This window comes from Microtus ochrogaster, unplaced genomic scaffold (assembly GCF_000317375.1).
Source record: "Microtus ochrogaster isolate Prairie Vole_2 unplaced genomic scaffold, MicOch1.0 UNK11, whole genome shotgun sequence".
Classification (NCBI taxonomy): domain Eukaryota; kingdom Metazoa; phylum Chordata; class Mammalia; order Rodentia; family Cricetidae; genus Microtus; species Microtus ochrogaster.
The window spans coordinates 6838338-6848545 of record NW_004949109.1 but is presented as its reverse complement, the minus strand read 5'-3'; positions in this window follow the sequence as shown (position 1 = coordinate 6848545).

Here is a 10208-nt window from a genome sequence, read left to right as displayed (position 1 = left end):
AAACTCGTTGCCTCCGCCTCCTGTATGCTATAAGAATGCTTCAGCACTCACTCACCATGCCACGCTCTAAACTCAGAAACATTCTAAATCTTCAATTCTGTTGTCAAATAAGCATAGGGGTGCACCCCTTTAACCACAGCCCTTTGGAGGCAGAGGCAGGTGGATCTCTGTAAGCATGAGGTCATCCTTGGTCTGCAAAGTGAGTTCTAGGACAACCAGAGCTGTAGAGTGAGACCCCTGTCTCAAAAGAATTTCTGTTGTCCTCCAATACTGTTTACTAACATATTGTAACTTAAAATCAGCTATTTAGATGAAAACTTTTAGTACAAGGCAAATGACTATCCTATTAGGATGCATTATTGTAAACATTACTTGAACATAGATTTGAAATGTGCCCAAATCCCTTAAGACAGTACATTGACATCATGGGCTTGAACTGCATGAATACCACAGACTTAATTCTCAGTCTCCAGGACTAAAAGCTCTCACAGTAAAGTTTTTGTACTTTTTTCTTAAGAACATTTTCATGGGATTGTATCAGCAAACTTTATTTAAAGACATGTATTTGTGTGTGTGTGTGTGTGTGTGTGTGTGTGTGTGTGTGTTCAAGAAGGCCAGAGGGAAGCATCAGCTCTCCTGGAGCTGGGGTCACCCCTGTAGGTGCTGCAAAAGGAACTTTTGCATCCTCTGAAAAAAAAGCACACGCCGTCCACGCTGCCTCTCCAGGCCCAGACAGGGCTTCTTTGTGCTTTTATTTCTTGAGTCCAGGTCTCTTTATCTAGCCCTGGCTGTCCAGGAATCCACATAGATAAGGATGACCTTGAACTCACAGAAATTTATCTGCCTCTGAGTGCTGGGATTAAATGTGTGTGCCACCATGCCCAGATACCCAGCTCAGTGTTTCTAAACTACAAACTACAACAGAATACAGATTTTTACCAGCTTTCAGTGATGGTATAACAAAAATGTCACAGCCTTTAAAAGGTGACTGTAACAGTTCCCTGGATTCGGATTATAAATTATTATTCTTAACCCAGAAAAATGATACAGTTATCATAGTGCTGAATTAGAGAAAAGCATACTTTGATTAATTTTAAGATTCGTTTATTTATGCCGGGTGGTGGTGGTGCAGGTCTTTAATCTTTGTGCATTCAAGGCCAGCTTGGTCTACTAGAGCTAGTTCCAGGGCAGGCCCCAAAGAGAAACTGTCTTGAGAAACAAAACAACAAAAAAGGGCTCTTAGAGCTGAGCCATCTTCTCTTCCCATTCTGGAAGATTGAGGTATTCTATACACACAGGTGGGTGAAATCTAGTTCAAGATGGTATTTAGGAAATGTGCATACTTTTGGCAGATTTGATAGGTTTCCCCTCATAGCTCATGGAAAAAAAAAGATTTTTTTAAAAAAAGAAATTACAGAGAAGTTAATATTTTTATACCAGTCACACGCCCTCCATCGAGATTCCGCTGTGAACACCGAGTCATGTGCGTCTGTTCCCAACCTCCCCCGTCCCTCACTGCTGGGTGGAGAGAAAGACCCACTAGCTAGGTGGCTGTTCCCACGTTCCAGTGGGAGGCTGGCAGTGGCGCGGGGCGGGGGCAGCGGGCGCGCAGGGCGGGGCGGGCGCTGCGTGCGCTGGACGCGGGGCTGCGCTCCTCGTGTGCGCTCCTGGGCGCTCGCCGCCGCCGCCACCGCGCCTTGAGTCAGCAAACTCCGCGGTTTTCCCCGGCCCGGCGCCGCCGCCCAGGACCGTGAGTGAGTAAGCCAAGCCTCAGGGAGGGAGCCGGGCACCTGGTCAGCCCGCCCGGGGACAGGGAAGATGCTGGCGCGGGCGGTTTTTATTATTCCCTGCCTGCATCCTAGGCCAGGCGCCTTCGACTTTAGAGCCTGGGAGGGGCGAGGATTTTTTTTTTTTATTACCCCCTCTTCTTCTTTACGGGATTGTGGGATTGATGGAAAAGGCCGCGTATGAACCCACGTTGTTGATTGGGTTTGATGGTACGGGGAAGCAACAGCCTGTTTATCGGTTCTGGACACATCACACTTTACTAAAATTATAAGGATTGTTAAGGGGATGGTCACGGGATGTCTGTTTCCGCAAGGCACAGGCGCGTGGAGAGCGATGGATTAGAAATTGGGAGCAGAGGGCGGGGGGTGTTGACGTGATCTCCATCAACCCTTTCAGTTTGCGACAGGTGAAACCAAGGTCCGAGAGGGGGGAGCAGAAGGCACTCGGTGGAGAGGTGTATGAAAACCCCTCTTCTCCTGGCAGCGGGCTTGTGGGAGTGGCCGGAGGGGGTTGGGGGCGTTAGGAGACTCCTCCAACCATTGGCGCAGTTTTGAGGGGCTTTTCAGGAGGGGGAGGCTAAGTGTCCTGGCAACAGTTATCTCTAGTGAGGTTGAGGGATCTGCATGACTTCGCGTGATTCCTGTCCCTCAGACACACATACAACCCGGACAGTCATTCCGGTTTTACTCAACCAGCCCCTAGCTGTCTTCTCTTCTGGTCCTGGGGATGGAGCCCACGGTCTTGAGCATATTAGCAAGCACCTAGTCACTGTGTTGCTCCTCAGTCCCCGCTTATTTATTTTCAAAGGGGTAGTAGAGTTGAGATTGACTGACAGACCAATGTAAACGTAGATCCCTTTAGAAGTGACTATGACCATGTGAAGATGTCAAAGACCTCATTAGCAGCCACTTCTAGTTAACTGACCATCCATCCGGGTTTCGTCTGTCAGTGCATTCTTAGTTCCAACAACTGAGGGCCTGGCTGGCACTGCCCTCCAGGAGGCGTGCCCATGGTGGTGGTGTGGTTGGGGTTGCTGTCTTTTGGCAATCATACTTCGATTTCCTCTGCTCTAAACTGTGTTACCCACCTCCTTTTATTTCACTTATGGGAAGACCTTCAGAGATTGGTGTCTTGAAAGCACCGCAGTTGCTGCCTACAAAAGAGCTACCTCTCTGCTCCGCTACAGTGACCCCCCCCACACACACACTTAAGAGCACTCTTGATCTGCTTTTTCAGCCCTGACATGGCAGCACGTCTTTCATTTTGAGTTAAGCCATGGGGGGAACTGGCTTCTCTTTCCTCTTTTAGTTTAGGGCTGTGGTGTAACAACCACTTGTGAAAGGCAGAGAAGTGTCTGAGAACAGGGTCCCCGCCTACGCTGGCTTTCGTTGTGAAGAATAGCAGAGGAAGGGGTTGGCTAAGATGTTGGGAACTCCTGGACAGCCCCCCAGATTTTAGGGCTGTAATCACCAAAGGTGTTTTTCTTAGTTATTTAACAGGTATGAGTTAACATGTAGGCTCTTGACCTTGTCCCAACTAGAGGCTATAAAGAACTGTGCCTTGGCTACATCTTCTGGTTACAGACCCTTCTGAGCTGAAATCTTGGTATGTGTGTTTGCTAGTTAAGTTGTTGTTGGCAGAGTCGGGCATGGTGGTGCACATCTGTCATCCCAACACTTGGGAGATGCAAGCAAGAGGATCAGGAGTTTGAGGCTATCCTTAACCTTTGAGTCCTTGTCTCAAAAATAACAAAACCGCTTGTCCTGGAACCCCGGAGGTAGATCAGGCTGACCTTGAACTCAGAGATCTGCACGCCTCAGCCTCCCAAGTGCTGAGATTAAAGTTATCGCTATGACTGACCCTATTTTTTAATGCCAGTGTCTCAGGCAGCCCAGACTGGTATCTGACTTGCAGCAAGGCAGAGGATAACCTTGAACTGGATCCTCCCTAGTGCTGCAGTTAAGGGCAAGAGCTACCGTCACTGGGCTTGAGGATGACCTTGAACTCTCAAATGCTGGGGTTACAGGTGTGAGCCACTGTCTCCTGTGGTTTAGGGCTGGCTTTAAACCCAGTGTATAACTGAGGCTTTGAACACTTGGTCCTCCTGTCCCTGCTTTCCAAGTGTTGGGGTCACAGGTGTGTGCCCGGCATCCTGCATCTTTGCTTTTCATATTTTGTATGTTTTAATTATGCATTTGTTTGTTTATTTATTTCTGTGTGTGTATTCATATGTGGGTTTACACATGCCCCCGTACTTAAATGGAAATCAGAGGACAAGCTCAGGAGCTACTTCTCTTTCCATCATGAGGATTCTGGGGAATGAACTCGGGCCTCCAGGCTTGGCAGCAGACACCTTTACCATGGAGCCATTTCAGTGGCCTCCCTAAATCCTTTTATTTTTTTAAATTTGATGTAGCTGAGACAGGCTTTGAACTCCTGATCCTCCTATTTCCCCCTCCCTAGTGCTGTGATTATAGTTGTGTGCCTCCATGCCCAATCCCTGAATCCATTAGGAAGATATGAAAGGTATTTTTTTTGTTTTGTTTTGTTGATAGTTATATGAGGTGAATTTTATTTTGATAACATTGTTGAATACCGAGTTAACGATTCCTCAATAACCAAATCACCTGCATGTACAAAGAATTCCGTTTCTTATCCAGTTCTGCCCCCACTACCTTCAAGGAACAGGCTCGGCTTAGGTGCTGCTTTTGGAATCAGTTGGAATATTCGTACTAGATTTTATTAGTATTGAGTCAGTTTACTGTATCACGGCTGTTGCTTGTCTCCCAAGAGATCAAGGGTTTGTCCCCAGTGTGAACCCATGACAGGTTGGAAAACTTGCAAGAGGTGGACCCCCGTAGGAGTCCTGAGGTTACTGGGGGCTCTGCCCTTAAAAGGGAATCAAAGAAAGTTCTCCCAGGACCCTGAGTTAAATCTCCTTTGAGAAAGCTGTGATGAAGCCTGGGGCTGACCTCTGCACTGCGCCCTGGTGTCCCGTCTGCCATGCGATGTCCTTATTTCGTGCATGCTCCATGCACTTCGAGGCCTTCCGCAGGGCACAGCTGCTGCTCACACTGAGTGTGCACCTGCAGTGCTGTGCACTAAATACATCTCTTTAGATTATGAAGGTGCCCAATCCTAGGTCTTAAGTCACAAATGAAAATGGATCCATTCACAATGGAAAGAAAGGATGTCTGGAGCCTGTTTTGATTAGGGGATGGAAAGATAGAGGAGCCAAAGGGGGGCAGCAAAGGATAGAGACAGACCCCTCAAGTTTGTACTAGCAGTGGGAGCGTATGTGAGGACAGCCCGGGCTGCTGAGAAACAGTATGGAGCCTGACATTCAAGCACATGGTCCCTGTCTCCCATGGGCTACAAGGCTCCTGGGTCCCCTTCTCTGTCCCCCTCTTGGGATTTCTCTATTTGCTTGCGCCTCCCATGGTTGGCCTGGCCCTGACCACACTGGCGTTTTCACTTAGCGCATGCGGCGATCTCACGCAGTCATCTTTCTTAGGCCCCTCAGCCACCCTCTGCTTCTCAGGCCTCTTGTGCTCCGTTCTGGCCTGATCCCCAACTTCCCTCAGACCCTTCCAATGCATCTTCTTGTCTACACTGTCTCCCCTGATCTGTGGTTTTCAAATGTTAAAAAAAAAAATTAAAGAACGATTATTTATTTTGTGTGTGTTTATGTTACCTGTGTGTGCAGGTGTGTCATGCAGGTGTGGAGGTCGGAGGACAGCTTGTTGAGGTTGCTTCTTTTTCACTGTGTGGGTCCCAGAGACTGATTTCAGGTCTTTGGTCTTGGTGGCAAGTGATGTTATCTGAAGCTGGTACAGAGACTGTACAAGTGGGTTTTTTTTTTTTTTATGGGTTCACAAATCATTGGTAAGCCAGAGACTTCCCTTCTGTGCTGGGATTGGCGCTCAGGGCCTCCTGGAGCCTGCTGGGCAAATGCTGTAGCGTTTGCCATCCCCAGTTCTCAGTTCTGAACTCTTATGTGAAGCAAGCTTAGCTCCTTCCTCACTGATGGAGACGCCTAACCCTACTCTAGGGCTTATCAGCCAGTTGACTATACTAGGTTAAAGGAGGCACCACCTATGTATGTAGCTCAGGTCCCCTGTGCTCCAGAACCTTTGTTCTGTTACTGTTGACACTGCCTAGTTGCTCTCTCATTTTTTAAGCTTCCTTCCTTCCTTCCTTCCTTCCTTCCTTCCTTCCTTCCTTCCTTCCTTCTTTCCTTCCTTCCTTCCTTTCGTGTATGTAAAGGCATGAGGTGGAGTGGATGAGAATGGCCCCTTTCGGCCTGTGTATTTGAGGAGGTATGGCTTTGTAGGAAGAGGTGGGCTTGGAGGTTTCTAAAGACTCCTATGATTCCCAGTGCTCTTTCTCTCTGCCTGGTGGTTGTGGATCAAGACGTGAGCTCTCCAGTATTCCTTTGCTCTGATATCGTGGACTGTAAACCTCTGAAACCATAAGCCTGATTAAGTGCTTACTTTTTTTTTTAAGGATTTATTTATTTTTGTTTTCTGTGTGTATGGGTGTTTTGTCTGGATGTATATCTGTCTACTGCACGTGTGCCTGGTGTCTTTGGAGGCCAGAAGAAGGGGTTGGATCTCCTGAAATTGGAGTTACAGAGAGTTAGTTGTGAGCCACCTTGTGGGTTCTGGTAGTTGAACCTGGGTCCCCTGGATGAACAAGAAGTACTCTACACCGCTGAACCATCTTTTCAGCCCCTGAACACTTCTTTTATAAACTGCCTTGGTCAGTAGGAATGTAACTAAGGCATGGCATGTGTGCCACGCTGTGCGTGTGCTTATTTGTGTATGCATGTGTGCCGTATAAGATAAGTGTTAGGGTCAGAGGGGACAATTTATGGGAGTTCTCTCCTTCCACACTGTAGTTCAGAGATTGAATTCAGGCTGCAGGCATGATGTTTATCAATCAACTTCCTTATCAAGTTTACCAAGTTCCTTATCCACCTAGCTGTCTTGCTGTCCCCCGGTTCCTCTTTGTTCTGTGAGTACAATCTTACATGGTTAATGTACAGGGCAGAACAGGGCTTTGTGTGTGGGGAACTCATACTCCTTGAAGTCACAGACACAGCCCTGCCAGGAGTTCTGTACAGCACTGTGATTCAATAATGAGGCTTCCTGGCAGAGCAGGCGGTGGAATAGCATGGGAGGAGGTGGGGCAGACACGCCGATCCTGCTGCCTGTGAAGGTTGGAATGGGGGTCTCAGAAGGAATAACTAGCTCATAGCCTCTCATCCATTTGCCTAGCACTGATCAGACCCTATCCTACCCATGACTACATTCTGTATGTCAGGAAATCAGGGTTATGATCTGAATCAGGGTTCTGGGCGTCCCTCCCTTAGTTCTCTGATGGTTGAGTGATGGTGGAAACCTGAAAAACTGTGGCCTCTGTTTTGAGAACAGACACGTGTCAGATACCCCTGGGTTACTTCAGAGTTTCCGTCAAAAAAGGAGTTAAGAATAATAACTTTGGCATTTCACCTCCTTCTAGAAGGAATTGCAGTGCCTTACCTTCGGCTTCAGATCCAGGCCTTGGATGTCTAAGAGTTAGTGATCTGGCTCTTGGAGGTCATGGCCACGATTGTGTTTCACACTTGCCAGTGAACCACAGAACGTGGAGTTAGAAAACATTCTGTCCCATAAACATTGATATCTGGCATGGAGGATATCTGAAGGAAAATTAAAATTAGTTTTAAAGGACCCAGTGAACACTGACGGAGCCAGGATAGTGGGTGCCAGGCCCCAGACTCTATATTTTCTCGCTGGCCCTTTACAGCAGCAGATCCATCAAGTGCACAGTGGAACTGTTTTATAGGTAAGGAAACTGAGGCCCAGAGGTATTAAACAATTTCCCTTGGCCTTGCAGGGGCAGAAAACAAAGGTATCTCCCATCAGTTTGTCAGTGAATACCTTTACCCGCCCTCCTCGCTGTGCCCTGGCTTGCTCACAGGGATCGCCTTGCTCACCAGGCAGCCCCTCCTCCTTGCTGGTCACTTCATTTGGAGCAGTATTCTTTTTGGTTTGAATTTGATTAAGTAGGTCACATGTAACTCCTGATTGTTCTTGGTCCCACAGGCCACTGAACCGACCCGGCACCCGTTCTGGCATCCGTGGCCAGTGTAAAAGGTGGTGATTGCCCATGTGTTGCAATCCCTCTAGTTTTTGTTTCCGTCTTGTGACTTTGAGGCAGTGCCTCCGTCAGTAGCTCAGGATATCCTGGAACTCACTCTTTTATCCAAACTGCCCTTGGATTTGAGGAACCCTTCCTTAGCTTTCCAAGAGCTGGCGTCACAGGTGCCAAGCCACCACACCCAACCCTACCTTCCCCTTTTCCAGGAGATGGTCTCTCCGTGAGGGCAGAACTTTGGGTGGAGCCGATGTCCTACATTGAGCTAGCTTGTTCTTGGGGTTAGCCTTCTTTCTGACCCTCTCTGCAGCTTCCTCATCCTGCCTGTGACACTGGCCTTCCTCCAGTCATTGGTCTGTGAGTCACCCAACTCCCCCTTTCCATCCTGCCTCTGTCTAGGTTCTTCCTGTTGCTAAGTGACCTTTATTCCCTTCTGTAAAAGTTTATTATTATTATTATTATTATTATTTTTAATTTGTTTATTTATTTATTATGCATACAATATTCTGTCTGCGTGCATGCCTGAAGAGGGCACCAGACCTCATTACAGATGGTTGTGAGCCACCATGTGGTTGCTGGGAATTGAACTCAGGACCTTTGGAAGACGAGGCAATGCTCTTAACCACTGAGCCATCTCTCCAGCCCCTATTATTATTATTATTTGTCCCCAACTCCTCCCCTTAACTCCTCCTAGGTGCAGCTCCACTTCTCTGTCCCCAGTGGTCTTTATTTCTTAGGGTGGTTTTAGGCTCCCAGCAAAACTGAGCAGAAGACGTAGGGAAAGAAGAGCCTGAATTTGCCACGAAGTATTACAGCATGCCTGTGTGAGCTGAAGCTACGTGTTGACGTTGGACTCAGTATCCCACACCTGTAATCCTGGCACTTGATCCTTGCCTGTGTGGTGAGTTTGCAGCCAGCTCTAGTAGGCTCTTTTGGACAGCCAGCCCCCAAATCATGACAGAGAGACTTGTTATTAATTATGAAAGTTTGGCCTATAGTTTAGTTTTGACCCATTGGCTCTTATAACTTAAATTAACTCATTTATATTAATCTGTGTTTTGCCTCATGACTTTGTTTCCTCTGGCATCTCTCCCGTACCTAGATTAATCTCCTCTTCCTCTCTGGCCAGAAGTCCCACCTAACCTCTCCCCACTTAGCTATTGGCTATTCAGCTCTTTATTAAACCAGTCAGAAGGCTTCTTGGCAAAGACACACTTAACAGTGTACAAAAAGATTATTCCACAACAGCCAACCAGGATCCAAACTCAAACCAGAAAACCAGTTGGGAGCCAGTTATAGAGGGGTGCGTGTGCAGGTGTCTGCAGGTTATGTAAGGGCGTAAGCATTGAATTTGGCTATGGGAGTGTCAGACCTGGGCCTCTGCCCTGTAACTGGATAAAACTCCAGGACCTTCCAGTGCCATAGTTGGAACAACTTTGTGGAGTCTCTTCTCTCCTTCCGCCCTTGTGTGGGTTCTGGATTAAACTCAGGTCACCAGGCTCGCATGGCCAGTGGGTGCCTTTACTCTCTAAGCCATCTGGCCAGCTGCCTTCTGTTTTAAGAGCCTCAGGTCGGTCCTGTTTTTCCTGCTTGTCCTCTTCCAGTATCAAGACCTAGTTAGGTGGCTCATGTGTGTGCTGCCCCCCCCCCCAGCCTTTTTAAAAACAAAACCAAAAAAAACAAAAACAAAAAACAAACAAACAAAAAAACCCCAGGGTCTTTCTATTAATGTAGTCCTGGCTGTCCTTGAACGAGTGTGTAGACCAGGCTGGCCTTGAACTCACAGAGCTCCACTGGCCTCTGCCTTCTCTTGGAGTCCTCTCCCGCCACACTCCTCCTTCTGGTAGCCCTGTCACCAGCGCTCCATCTTTTGGCACGATGAGCTTTGCTTCACAAGTGACCTGTTTCAATCTGTGCCTCAGCATCTGTAGGCCTTAGAACAGGTGACGTCACACAGGTGACAAATCTCAGTGATTAGCCAGTGGGTTGACTTGTCCTCAAGTTATCCTTGGGGCCCATTCATAGCTAATGATCCTCAGCAGGTCACATTCTGATGCTGGCTTTTCCACATTCATAAGCGGACAGAACTTGGCCTACTTCACATCCTGGAGCATGTGAATACTTAGTAACAACCCAGTGTTTGGGTTGGCAATTTTTTTTTTTTTTGAGACAGTTTCTCTGTAGCTTTGGAGCCTGTCCTGGAACTAGCTTTTGTAGACCAGGCTGGTCTCGAACTCAAAGAGATTCGACTGCCTCTGCGT